The 15,037-nt window shown below is 41.8% G+C and overlaps 1 protein-coding gene across 1 annotated transcript in view; it reads left to right on the forward strand.

The window, feature by feature from the left end:
- brinp2 (bone morphogenetic protein/retinoic acid inducible neural-specific 2) overlaps positions 1-15,037 on the forward strand; it is a 206,288-nt gene that overhangs the window by 28,115 nt on the left and 163,136 nt on the right. The window lies entirely within an intron of this gene.

The following is a 15,037-nucleotide window of genomic DNA, read 5'->3' on the forward strand; positions in this document are numbered from 1 at the left end:
AATGACTTCTAATACTTGTGTTATTTTATATAATTTTTTTCAGAATTTCAATTATTATTTTTAAATTACATATTTTTAATAACACATTTTATAACATCCAGCATGATTCTGAGCAAGATTTGCCAAAAATCCCTTTTCCTGGTGAATGTTCATGTGGATGTCTTTTCTTTACCTTTATTCACCAGTAGTGTCCCGCCCCTTAAACATCACATTGTACACAACGCTGCATTGTGGTGATGTCATCCCAAGTCATGTTCACTTCATTGGGTTCAGAGCTCACATTAAGTCTCTCCGACAGCTCATGGAGTTGCAGGCTGTGAGTTATCAGTCAACCTGCCCCACAATGCCACAGCAGAGACTGATAAGAGAAGCAAACTCCCCCACGTGGATCAAAGAAAAGAAAAAACATGCAACCTTTTGTACTCGCAAATTCAAATGTCAGACGAATACAGCATCCAAAGCATATCACTTGACAGCCAAACGTCCCAGTGAAGTCAACAGATAACTGACGGTTACACACTGCTATATACTTCATAGTAGAACAGTAGTGAGTCTTCTGTCTCTTAATTGTACTGCTTTGAAGTTCAATGAATGGACTCATCCATTTGATTCATTGTGCCTTTTGAATTCTCCTTTTTCTTGATTCGACATCATTTCTTGAATTCACCTTTGAAATACAGTGTATGCACCACGTCTTTGTCCTCTGCCACCTCCCCTTTGCCCCTCTCTGCACTGTTTCTTAGCCTCGTCACCTCCCTCCCTCTCCTCACGGGACGCGTCTCTCAGCCTCTGTTTTGACGGCTTTGCATTTGACGGCCAGCCGAACGTCAACTTCAGCTCCCCTTACCCGTCCATCACCGCCAGCCTGGCGCACCTATGCATTAAATATCAAGCCTCGCTTGAGGGGCGGGACGCGGAAAACGACGCTGGGGTTTGAGTTCACTTGGCAGCTCTGAGGGGAATCTCTCCCCCGTCTGATGATTAAGCCCAGCTCCTAGTCCATGTAAGCCTGAACAGTCGGTGAAGCAGGGGGCAGCGGCTAGGGAGGAGCTTTTAATATTTCCCTGATGTAAAAGCACCATGGGAGTGTTTGAATATTGTATTAAAGCACACTGACTTTTGGCGCACACACAGAACAGGCATATTCGTCCTCGTGTGCTCGAGTAATCGGAGCACGCGCAAACCCGTACGCGTTCTCACATACGCACTCACAAGGTATCGTGATTAGCAATGCACTGAGTTAAGATTAGAGGAACAACACAATTTCTTGAAGAAGCAGAGGCTTCCATTGGAGCGGATGCAGCAGTGACGACAGCCTTTATTTTTCTTCTTCTAGAAAACACAAAAGATGGGGCTTCCTTTTCTTGACAAATACGCAAAATAAAATGCCCCTTTTTAATGTTCTCCTCCTCGTGAGCTCGGCTTGATAACTGAGCCATCAAGTTATGCTCTGATGTGTGCGTGTACAAGTTTATGCAACAGGCAGATCAGCTGTTGACACCTTTATAAAGCTCTGGTAAATATTACATCAATAACCCACCGATTCCTTTGTATTTACGAAAAGAAATAGAATCTTTTCAGCCAGCTACAAAAGGACTCGGTGACATTTTTTGACATTTTTATTTTTAATACATATTCAGTGGTTCGGTTTGTTCCCAGGGTCACAAATTCCGGTGAACAATGTCAACTATCAAGTAGACTGTGTGTGTGTGTGTGTGTGTGTGTGTGTGTGTGTGTGTGTGTGTGTGGGTGGGGAGAGCCTGACAGCTGTGAAAAAACAAATACATGTTAAAGTAATACTCCCACAGATGTAGCAATTGCATTAGCCCCAAGGCAATGTTGCTGTTGCCTTGTCGACTCACTTGTTACTCATTCTTTAACAATTATGAAGTGCATATAAGTTGATGTAAAGGTCGATTGTGTAGCGCTGCTGCAGCACTAATGGAGGCTGGATGGTGGCTTGATGCAATAGGGGGATGGACAGCTCCATGGCTACCGCCACCACGACATTAATATTCCCAACCCCTTCTCTCCGTCATTGTGACACAGACCATTCAGGGATAATTAAAAATGGAGTAGTTGTGTATGTGGTTACGCGGGACTGTTAAGGCATCATAAATAACTGATGGAAATTGATGGATTCATCGTATTAGTAATGTTGAGGAATGAACAGAGTGCTGGGTGTGGTTTCATTCACGCTGGCCGAAATGTGCAACTAATGAATATTTTATCAATCAGTTAGTCTGCCATTGGTTTTCTTTGGTAATTGGTTAGTCAATATATTGGAGCATGTAAAAACAGAAAGTGAAAAAAGGCCCATGAACATAAAAGACTTTAATGGTTGGAAGGACATAACCTCTTTTACAAATGCAGGCTGAAAGGGTTTGTACGAACGCTTCTACGCATAACTACAGGATTCATCACTGTTCTTTGAATTTCACCGGAATGTCTGTCTTAGAAGCACATTTATTTACAAAAGACTTAAATAAACAACCATATTGAATCCATTCGTTCACTAATGCTTTGGCCAAATCTATTTCATAACTGTGAAAAAGCAGGACACAAGCTGGTCTATTTATGAATTGGTTCTGATTCTCTAACATGTGGGAAGAAGAAAATTGTCCGTGTGTCAAGAGTCTGATGGAAATTTTAGGTGCACACTTATATTTTATGCGTACAGTTGTGTGTCTATGCACATATTAGTGTGAGGTCCATTTTGTTGACTATTGTACCCAAAAAATATTCACATCTGTGAAGTTGGATTTAGTCAGTTTAGATAATTGTTTGCTTTAAAAAATGACTTTTGTGATTATCCAAGAAAAAAAGTAGAAACTATTTCCTGTTAATTAATTAGTCAATTTTCAATTATCTTCAGTGTATAACAAGAGTTAATTGGAGCCCAACAAATCTTTCCACCACGAGCACTTTTTCAATTGTGTTCTACTCATTACGAGTCCTGAGCACAATTTTTATATCCCAAATGTTGAATTTTAATTTTTTTTTTAACAAAGTCAGGCTCCAATTTTGAGTGTTCTCAAAAAGATTTCTAAATTGGGTGCTGGCTACAAATCAGTCCATCTATAACTCTGGAACGAACCAAGACAACACAAGACAAAGAGTTGGTGGGGACATGATACAAGGCGCGGGCGAACACAAAACACAAAAGAAGAAGTTTTTGTCTTGTAAAGCATCCAAGGACGAAGAACAGAGCTGCTCTTCTCGCAGCGGATGCTGAGAATGGATGAGATGAATGCAGCACGTTTGCTTAAAACGACAAGTTAAAAGAGCTAATTGCTCTTGCTGTCACAACCACCACACATCAGAACACGTCAGGACATGTCAGGACACATCACCACATGTCACCACACGTCAGGACACGCCACGCCACGTCTCCACACGACACCACACGCCACGTCACGTCGCCACACGCCACGACACAACACAGGGAATCAAGTAGTTGAGACCATCACCTGTGATTGGCCCGGTACTCAGAATTCTGGCACCCAAGTATCAGTTGTTGTGAGCTCCCTACCAAAAATGTTCTTAAGTTCAGAGGGGGTGGATCTCAGTTTTATTTCTGTATTATGTTCAAGGTAATGCGTGCTAAACCCCGCCAAGTGAAATGTGTTGGCTTGCTGTGTTATTCAATGAATTCATAGCGAGATTGATGGTAGAAGAAAAATAAAAACAACAAAAAAAAATCTCTGTTCCTCCATTATCTTTTTCTACCAGGGTGTCATGTACACTTTCGAGACTGGTGAGAGAGATCAAGAGCACGTGGGGTGGTTTGAAGAGTTCAAATATTTGACACTTTAGTCAAACATTGTATTCAGGTCTGTCAGAGAGATCTCGTCGTGGAGAGATTTGTCATTCCTCGTCCTTGTCACCGCGGCAGACTGCTGTGACTGGGACTGCGCTGACAATGTGGTGGGCGGAGAAGCTCTGTTGCTATGATAAGAGGCAACAACCACTGAATTGTATTTTCTATATCATTTAACCCTCCCCGCCCCCGCCCTTTGGAAAACAATCTCATTATAATTCCTGCTTATCTACGATGTTCTTGTAATTGGAAACTAAAATGTTCTCACCTAGTATGAAATTGCGCTCGGGCATAAGTGGATTTTATTATCATGACATGCTTGGCAGGGATATTAAAATGTAATGGGAAAATTAGCTTACTGCTATGGCTGTTCTTAAAGCAATTAATGTGGGCATTGTTTTCTCTGTCACCGTTCTCCATTCTCAAGTTATCTTGTGCGTTATGTCATTTGTATTGTTCTGGTTTGTCTTCACTGCGTTAGTCCACGGCACCTGATGGAGGATCATTTTGGTCTGAGGTTTTAAAAAATACGAAAAACAATGGCATGAAGTAAAAATAGCAAATTATATTGTTAAAATAGTGCTGCACGTCCTGGTATGAAGGGGGTCAGGTTGGATGGTCGAGTCAGTAAAATGATGGACTTTGACATCAGGAATCCTCAGTAAGCAAGTTTTCTGACCCTGCCACAATATTTGTTATATTGAAGCTAAACTAAACATATATATTTATATTGACAATGGGTCAAATGACTATGTACATTGTAAAATGACACAGAGACAAAGTTAGCGACGAGCAGGTGAACCTGTTCCTCACGAGTTAGTTGAAGCAAACGGGTCAGCATGCTAATGTGAAAAGAACAAAATGCACACAACCAAGCCAATTTGAAGAATAACATAAGAGGACACACGCATGTGCAATCAGCAGCGTATGGCAGTACATTGTGTGTTTTATGACGCATCAACACAATTCAGAACTTTAACCACAAAACCAAATGGTTCTCATCAGGGAGTCGAGAGCCTGCAAGACTCTACTCTCTGAGGAGTGCTTTTGTTTTTGTTTGTATTGTTGCAGTGTTGCTGATGACACACACCGAGGCTATTTGTTTAGAAAACGACTCTTAAGTATAAGTAAGTGGAAGCCATGATGATAACTGGGTGAATGCTAAGGAAAGGTGCTTCGGTGCTTTCTTCCGTTCCAACTATGAACTTATAAAATACCAACATCCTGCTGTGCCGATTCATTAATTCCCAAACTTAGCCAAACCATAACCATACAACAAATGAGTGGTCGTCCTGTTACCACAAGGTAGCCGGTTCGATCCCCAGTCCCCCAATAGTTCACATGTCAAAGTGTCTCTGAGCAAAACACCCAACCTATAGCTGCTCCCCGGGCGCCTCACAGTGCCGCCCACTGCTCCTTAACCAGTGGGTCAAATGCAGTGAAGAATTTCTCCAGCGGGGATTAATAAAGGATAACTTTCTTTTTCTTTTCTCACTTGTATAATCATATGCAATACATTGACGTCTTCACAAAATCAGCTTTATACCAGAAGATTGGCAGACGTGGAATTTCTCTGGGCACTGACAAATGACTCACGTTGCAGTATTTGTATTACAACAGCAGTAATCCTGAAGACTTGGAGAAGTTCCGGGTGGCCATGCGACATGGTGGTACAGTATACTGTGTGCGACACATCCCTCCACAGTCTGAACTTCTCTTCCGCACATTCACGACCTCCTCTTTTTCTCTCCTTCTGTGTCCTCATGTATCAATTCTGCGTTTGCTCTCGCAGCCACTTCTCTTTTTTTTAACCCGTCCATGTGTCCCTCTTCCGCCCACCCACCCTCCTCTATCTCCCTCCAATTCTATTTCAGAAAGGCTTTGCCGTGGCCCCCGGGCCATTCGGTTTCTTTGTCGTTGTGCAGTGGCCACTCATTGCGACCCAACGCCACTCTGGGATTAGCGTTATCTCCATCTCTGTCACTCGCTTATCTACTTTCTAGACTCTTGAAATAAAGCTTGGCCAGATGTGTGATGCACTTCAGATTACTGTATACGGGCGGGCGGTATGGAAATCCTCCACCGATTAGATGTCCTTCCTAAGTCTAAGGGAGATGTGCCCAGACTGCTGCCAAGCACTTTAGAGATACACCGAGACTCTTAAAGTCCCCCGTCCTGCGAAGGTGAAGGGACATTTGTATAATTGCTTTTTATGGTGTTTTTTTAATACTTTTTTTGCTGGAGTGCCCAATAAAAGTGAAACTATTTTTTTTGTGGTTAAAATGCTGTTTGTTTCCGAGTGACTGATATTAAATGTTAACATTTAAAACACATATGTAATCATCTTTATCGTGATGAGACATTGACAAATATAGCTGCAACATCATTCGGAAAATTATGTAACCTATTAAATTAACAAACATTACATTTGATTTTTTTTTTTTAGCAATCCAACCATCACTGTCGCCACTTAAACAGAACCATTATCCAAGCAATCAAGATACAAATTGATAATTAGCAAAGCCAAATCACAAATATACATTTTGGAAGCTTGTAGCTGAAGTCAAAGAAAAGTGCCTTAAATTTAAAAATATGTACTTAAACCTATGGGTTTGGTGACAAATGACAAAGACACGTCCTTTCAAGGTTTGCTCAACTTTGTACAAAACAAGCTTTGTTTGTTAAATGGCTCTCAATGGAAAATGATGTTTGTTCAAAGTTCCAAGTCAAGCGGTTGGACTTTTGGCCTCACAGCGAGAGGGAGGAACTACTGGGCTTTGGCCCTGGGCAGCTTGATAACAATACACACGGCACGCTTTACCGTAAAAAACAAACAAACAGGACTTTTCCTCAGAGGACCAGCGTTCGTGTCCCGTGTGCAAACAGCAGGCTGACCCAATCCTGGATTCTCTCCATTGGTTTCCTGTTAGTTTTAGAATTGATTTCATTATTTTAATTATCACTTTTAAAGCACGTCTGGGTCCGGCCACAAGCTACTCCATATCGCGGACATGTTGCCCCCTGATGATGTTAGGTTCTTAAGTGGATCTCTTTAAGTTCAAGGCTCAGAAGGCTCAGCTCGGCTTTGGATCAACCTGAGGAGGTGAGACTTGTAGAGTCAAACTCACTAGTTAAAAACCTGTTTTTATAGACATAAGCAAGTTTTTTCACTTGCTTTTGTTTGCTTTTTTCATGGCTTTTATTGGATTTTTTCCCCCCATATTTTTAGCATTTATGTTTTTTATGTTTCATTTTTTGTCCTGCTTTATCGGTGTTCAAAATCGTACAGTAGTTTTGTCTTTTTTCTTATTTTCCTAAAACTGTGCCATTAGCTTTGTTTGTCTTTTTATTAAGGTTCTTTAATATGTTTCCTTTATTTACACTTGTTCAGCATAATGTATATACATTTTTGTTTTGTTGGTTTTGGCCTTTCTGAACATCCCGCGCAACTTTGACATAATTATCTTGAATAATGTGCTAGCAGTTGATTTTATTTGACATGATGCAGAATTGGAAAGCCTTTGTGATTGTACATATGGATTTTGCATTGTTTTTGCAATCACATTTTTGGCCACTGCACTTAATTAAATTAAGCCAACTGTTGCTCTTTTCCCAGCATACCTTTCACTAACCTACTGATGCAGGAATACTAACGAGGATGAAATTATTAACCCAGCTCATCACCAAATGGAAGAACCAGAGAGGAAAGACACATCTGCAGCTGCTTAAAAACAAATACAAATATCCTAGCGCAGACTCGTAGTTTAGCCCCTCCCACACACGCTTTCTTATTCACAAAGCAGGCGGCTGGTTATTGTGTATTAATAACGGGAGCTTATTCGCAGTGACAGAGCAGTGTGGGCGTGTCACTGTCTGCTTCACTGTATATAAACAGTGGGCTGGCTGAGCACCACGAGCATCGTTACAGCGATCATTCTAGTGAGTGTAACAGAAATAATCTCATGTCAGAGATTATCATGTTCCAGAAAGAAAGGCCACCGCGTGGAGCCCCCGTATGCAGAGCAGAGCTGGCACTCTTTTTTTCGTCTCTGTTGTTTTGACATTTGTAGAGATGCATATAGATCAAATGATGAGGAGGTTAACTCAACACAATTATTATCAGATCAAGAAATTATTATTATTTGCAGCCTCAGGGCTGTAGTTCGCCGGCTGTATTAATTTATATGTTGCCAAAGTGGTTATTTAATCTGAGGGGCTGGGGACTAATACATCATTGATAAAGTTCGAACAAGTGAACGACATGCTAGATTTCGTAGTTTCATTACGGTCAAGAGTTTTGGATTAGACGCACCCAACATTAGAAGTAAGCAAGAACTTTGTTTTCTGTTCCCAGCATGCACAGCGGCGGAGGGCAAGCAGGTGGCAGAACCGCGTCGGTTTCAAGTGGGGCATTCATGTGAAGTCACGTTTCCTGCTACGAGAGTATGAAGGAGAGCATATGCAGGAAGTTTGTGCTGCTTAATGCAATGCTAACTTTGTCAATGTGCTGAGTGAGGGGGGAAGTTGGTTGATGAGTTAATGTTAGAGGTGAACACGGCTGGACCCAAGAGCAAGAACCATGGAGCTGGAGTGATACACAATTAGCTTCATTTTTAACAGAACCAGAGGAGGACAAGGTGAGGGATTGGTGATGGTGTCCAATGTGGGCTGCTGGCAGGTTGGGTAGACAGGCAGTGACCAAAGAGAGCTGACAGACTGAGGCCGGTGAAAGCACAGGTTACACACAAGCACATGCTGGGAATCAAAAGTGGCCGGAGCAATCGTTCCATGGAAGGGCAGACGATGTGGCGGGGAGTGCAGGGAGAACTGGGGTAGATATACTGTGGGCTTGATGAGGGAATGGGTTGCATGTGTGCAGGTGAAGGGAAGGCCACGCCCAGGCAGACACACCAGCACACACGGGACCAGAGCCACCAACTCTCACGGTTTCGCAGTGTGACACACGCTTACACACGCCACACAACCAATATCTCACGGCAAAAAAAAAAAGTCTGAGGCGCGTTGGTTCCTTTTCAAACTCCCCGCCGATAGCTGGCGCAAAGGAGCGCATCTGTTAAGCTATTCGCTGCATAAACATCCTGTTTACCCCCAAACAGACACAGTTGCACGACTGGGGGACTGCCGGTAGAGAGGAGAAGAGAGACTGAGGTATCGGGGCTCTCAAGTGTCACGCATTTAACGTGACTGTCACTCATTTCGGTCTTAAGTCACGCCCACCCGGCACACAGCTGTTCGACGGCACGTATTTCTCGTCAACGTCGTCGCCCTGCCTTTATGGCCAATTGACCATTTTACTCTTTGACGCCAAATCTAGCCTGAGTTCTAAAAGTTGGGCCTTCATTGTAATCGAAACTCAAGACCTGTAAAGTTTTATAATCTCTTCATGGAAGGACAGAAAAGTCTTTGAAAAGAGAACCACACTCTATAAAATATATATACATATAAAAGGGAATGAACAAAGAAAGTAACCTTGTAGGTTGCAGACCCAAAGAGCTGCAAGACACTCAATTGTGAGAAAGTTTAAAGAAACCAATGATTATCTGTGAGTGACACCTCCCACATTAGTCCTTTGATCACTGTTAACACAAAAATATTGATAAATGTATCTTACAAAGTAGAAATCAAATTGTATAATCGAGCAATGTCCGACCAGTTTAATGTGTTTAAATCAGCGAAAGTAAAAGCTTTAATACTGTGTGAAAGCCTTCAGTTAATTAAGTCCTGCATCAATGTGAAGGCAGCAGGATACACGTGTGCTACATCTGGTGAAGTAGCTCCTCCATCAGAATCAATACGGAAAACACACAGGAGCGCAAATGATTAGGATTTTTTTTGCACTTCATTAAAACTCTAAAAACTTCCTCTCTTGTTCATCATGCAAATTGTTGGCTCCACGCGCTGCCGCAATACAAAGTCTGTTTTATGTTGCCGACGATAGCGAGCGAAGGAAGAGAAGATGGATACGTCTGTGGGGAAGAAAGGAGAGTAAAGATGCTGAGAAGAGTAAGTGTGTGTGTGTGTGTGTGTGTGTGTGTGTGTGTGTGAGAGAGAGAGGTGACAGAAGGGTTCAGTGTCTAAATTTAAGTGGCCCAACACCCACTCGCGCAACCTTTGTGCCTGTGCACATATTTCACATGACAACCCGCAAAAGAGAGATGAGTGTTTTTATGCGGAAATTGACTCACGCTCTTGTCACCTGATTTATATTGTTTTTATCTGCAGGAAGATATATATATATATATATATATATATATTGTAATTTTTGTTCTCTTCTGACTGGCTATGACTCATCATCTCCCCATCCTGCTTCACCTGCAGGCTCACATCTATTGGGGCCGGGATTAAGCAGAACAGAAGCGCGATTAAATGGCTTTGGCAACTGTGGTCTCATACATCTTAATAGAATTCACAAGCCTCTTCTCTCTCTCTGTTCGGGGCGAAAATCCGGCTCCGGTCTCGGATGTTTTTTTTATTTTTTCCCTCTCATTTATCTGAAGTGAGGGGCCCTCTTTCAGTCGACAACTGGCTTACTGCGCTCATGGGCAGGGCAGAGCAGATTAGTCAATTAAATGAAGCCATGGAGGAAAAAGGAGGCTCAGTTTGTGCTCATCCTTAAGCTTCCATTCTGTTGCCTTTAAGAAGCCGCTGAGGGAAAGCAAATGACCAGATTGTTGGGGAAAGTAAAGGAGATGAAACACGGCACATCGACATGCTCGAACAAAAACTCTGTGTAATGCCACAAATTGAAAGTAAATAACTTTTTTTTACCATTCTTTAGACAACAGTTCTTTACAAACACCTCATAAACTAAAGAAAGAAGGTGGTAAAACATTCACTTTTTACCGTGCTGGTTTTATCTGACGCCATAGTTAACGTCTACTTTAACTTTTAAGATTCAAAACATCTTATGAAAGATAAACTTATAAAATGCAATCCATTGCTGACAATCAAACCAGAAGTGACCCCTTCCAGAAAAGTATTGGGGTCCTTTGACAAAATGTCAGAGTTTTTGGATTTAATTTGAACTGTAAAAGTGACTTCAGTTGAACTCATGTCGATCTCTATCAGTTATATTACAAAACAGTCAATGCAAATAATGTTTTTAAAGTCTGAATTACTGCAGCCACTAGGGGTCCTTGAGCTCACTGTCACAAATGTACATATATATAAATATCAAGCTGATGGGTCCAGTGTTATGAGAGATTAGCTGTGGACAGACAGACAGATGCACAAACACGCACAACTGAATACATGATCACCTGGTGGAGATCCAAACTTCCACAAAAAAAGATTAGATAATATATATACTTAATTTAATATCCTAATTATTATCTTAAGGCTTCCAGATTCATCATTGAAACAGGACCAAACTACAAAGTTAATGAAAATAGTGACAGCAGTCATCAGCCGTTAGCCTAGCTTAGCATAAAAGCTGCAACTTGTTGTTTTTACACTTTGTTTCAATTTTTTGTCTCGAACATGTCCATTTGAACATGTCCATTTGAACATGTCCATTTGAACATGTCCATTTGAACATGTCTATTTGAACATGTCCATTTGAACATGTCCATTTGAACATGTCCATTTGAACATGTCTATTTGAACATGTCCATTTGAACATGTCCATTTGAACATGTCCATTTGAACATGTCCATTTGAACATGTCCATTTGAACATGTCTATTTGAACATGTCCATTTGAACATGTCTATTTGAACATGTCCATTTGAACATGTCCATTTGAACATGTCTATTTGAACATGTCCATTTGCGAAATTTCAACCACGTCCCGTCCCGTCTATAAGTGATGAGCGTTGCCCTTTGATGCTGAAAGACGGCAACGCTACGATCCCGCTGAGGCGTGACTCTCCAACAGCAAAGAGCTCGATATAGATTATTTACAAACGGGCAGGATTTTATTTTCTTAATCACAATAAGGTGAAAAATGAATAATTTCAACTTTTCACACGCGGTGGATGAAAGGATGAAGAGGCTGGGTAATAATGAAGGAGATAATTACAGCACTCTTTGTTGTCACCGTGGTGGTATAAAGCCCTATTGTCGCGGCTAAAGATCCTTAACTAGCCGTGCGTCTGCGACGGACCTGCTCAAAGGTCAGGCCATTGTGTGAAATTAGCGAAGACAGAAAGGTCATTGAGATTGTTCCCTGCTAATAGATAATCCCAGAGGCCTTGATGGGTTCATGTTACTCGCCTCTTTTCCCTCATATGGACTTCTACACACACACACACACACCTCACATATGCACCACGACGGGAAAGCACAGCCCTGCTTGTAAAGCGTGAAACCCGGAGGTTGATGAGGCTCTAAATCTGAGGTTGAGTAAGTTAATAAATAAGAGATGAAATATGAATTATTGTACAATGCTTTGCGCCTTCGTACCGCTCTGGGTGTGTCTGTGTATCTCTGATTGCAATTTCAGGGCTTTAAGCGGGGAAAGATAAAGGAGGTGTGTTCGGAGTCCCGAAGCAGCCAGGGTGCGTGTCAGACTAATAAATCACGTCTTTTGTTAGCTCACAAAGGAGCACAAAGCTGATGCAGATTCATTTTGAAATCAAGGCTGGAAAGGAAAAGGGAGGACCGGCTGATTCTATCGGAATCGTTGGGCTTTTCATCGACCTGCCGGAGAAGGATCGACCCAGACGGGGCTGCGTGGTTGTCGATTTGTCTCGTCTTTAGATATGTGCAATCGCTTCAAAAAAAAAAAGAACTGCAACACTTTGTATTGTATTCTGTTTCTTTGGGACATTATGTTCTCTTGCCTGTGGTTATTTAATCTAATGAGTAAAACCTCTTTTCCAAGATTGATTGAAAAACAAGCGGCCAGAAATTTTGCATTTTTGCATCAGCGGCTTTGGTTGCTGCCCAGCAGTCGCAAAACGCTGCTCCTCTGGGATGGATTTGTAGTATTTGATTTACTGAGCCAGAAATTCAGTTCAAGAGAAAATACAATATATTGAAAAACAGGTTAGTGTTTGTAAACCACAAAATATGAAGGAATGAATATAGATTTTCTTATCGCAATTGTGTATCAGGGACATCATAACCTGGGGGAGTATTGGAGCAGACTCTCCAGGGTGTAAAGATGGGGAGGGCCTGGAATTTAAGTTGCATTTTATCTGTGATTTGTAATTAAACATCATTATTGGTGCTGAGTAAACCGTTTAAAAACATCTAAATCATGTTTACAGCCATTGTGGGGACCTCCCCCATCTCTCCCAATTCTACACTGTCAACTAATAAATTCACATCTGATTATTCTGGGTATTTGGGTATAACTTTCTATGTATTTGTATATTCCCCCAAGTCATGGTCACAGCTTGAGACACATGCTTAAAGTTTTATATTAAATGAAAGCCCAAAAATCAACAACACTACATGGTAAAGTTAAGTAAAACATCCTGGCTTGGCATATAACATGTAAAGTAGTGTAGCAACGCATCTGCAAAAAGGCAGCGAAGAAGAAAATTGCTCGTAAGTAAACATGGAGTAAATTGTAAACCAGGTGGCCCACTAATGAGGAAGTGTCTATACTTGCATTCTCTTCTGTGGTTGCAATAAGAAGTCTTGGTGTCTGTGAGAAAATGACTCTACTTCTCTCTTGATGTATTCCCTCAGTAAACATTGTCAACATGAGTTTATGTCTCGATCTCTAGTGTCAAGTCTTCTTCAATACAGCATGATGTTCATTTAGTAAGTTATGGTCAAACATTTAGAGTCAAACAGACCTGAAAGCAGAGGATGCTTTAGGGCGGGGCTTATTGTGATTGTCGAGCCGCTACCTGAGCCGTATACGGCGTCTCTACGCCACTCCTTCACAGTTCATTCATTGTCAACGCTCAATAGCAAAAGAGGAAGGAAATGGATTCCCTTTTAACCTCGAGGATACACGCAATGTATTTAGGTCGGAAACACTGCATTAACTTTAAGATTGTTCACAAGTGGCTCGTATTCAAGCTGATTTCTCTTTACCCGTTCAGCAGAGACTCTGTACTGACGACGTCAGCTCGACACAAAGCACGCGCTGCTCCACAGACGGTGAATAATGACTCTGCTTCTGGCAGACAATGACAACACCCGTGTTGATTTGACTGCGATATAGGACCATTTCTGACTCGCAGCTGGGAGCTGTCTCCATTGAAATACAAGGCAATAGTGATATTTTTTTTACACTCATGTAGAAAATAGTTGTTGAACGTCAAACAGGAAATAATGGGAGCCAGTATGTGCCAGTGATGGTGTTGCTGGGTATACTCGCTATAGGCTTTGGCTCATTATGCCACTAGTGTACCCAGCTTCATTGTCTTTAATAGGCAATATTGAGCAGCTGAGCAGCTCCTCCGGGTGCTTTTGCCCTCTGCTTTTCACAGAAAACTCACAGCAGGAGGACTCTGGAAACTTCCAGGAAAATAAAGCAAAGGAGCCGGTCTGCAGGGAATTATGTAATGGCTGGGTTAAAATTGAGGCAAACGTGCACACACGCACATGCACGTCAACTTTGATTTAAGTTTAGTTCAAGAAGTAAAGACAATTACAGTCGAAAGCCTGCAGGAAGAATACAGTTGAGCGGAGTTGCTTCATTGTTCACATGGTTTCAGCTAGCTTAGCTTTTTTCTTCTTATCATCGGCTATTCCACCAGACATGAATAGATAATTCCAGTTTTTTCTTTCCCTTTTATCTTTTTCTATAGTTCTGGCCATCATTTCTACCAGTTACTGGCTAACCATGCACATTATACACACATTTCATGTAGATTATTGAATCCACTGCTGCCTTATAGCGGTGAACCCACGCAGAATCATCTCCAACTTCTGCAGCTTCGCTTGGCAGGTTGACTCTCACCGCTCTGATGGGGTTGTTTTTGGATTGTTTTCTCGAGGAGGAAGCTCCAAAGTCAAAACTGAGCACTACCTGCCCACCACCGAACGGCAGAGGCCGACTAGCACGTGAACATGGCAGATGATTTAGCAGCTAAAGATCCAGAAGGAGTTTTTCAGGAGGTGGTGGCGACCAAAAACGGAGCTAGCGGAGAGTGGAAATTGGACTTTCAGCTGCACATCGGTGGCTTAAGAAATTCAGTACGTGCTCTTTGTACGTATGTAGAAGAATTAAGGCAAACACTATGTAAGAGCCCTCATGGCTCGCAGTGTGTTATTGCCCTACTGCCAAAGAGAA

The sequence above is a fragment of the Clinocottus analis genome, unplaced genomic scaffold, assembly GCF_023055335.1.
Source record: "Clinocottus analis isolate CAN_PGR_092001 unplaced genomic scaffold, fCliAna1.0.p SCAF_11, whole genome shotgun sequence".
NCBI lineage: Eukaryota > Metazoa > Chordata > Actinopteri > Perciformes > Cottidae > Clinocottus > Clinocottus analis.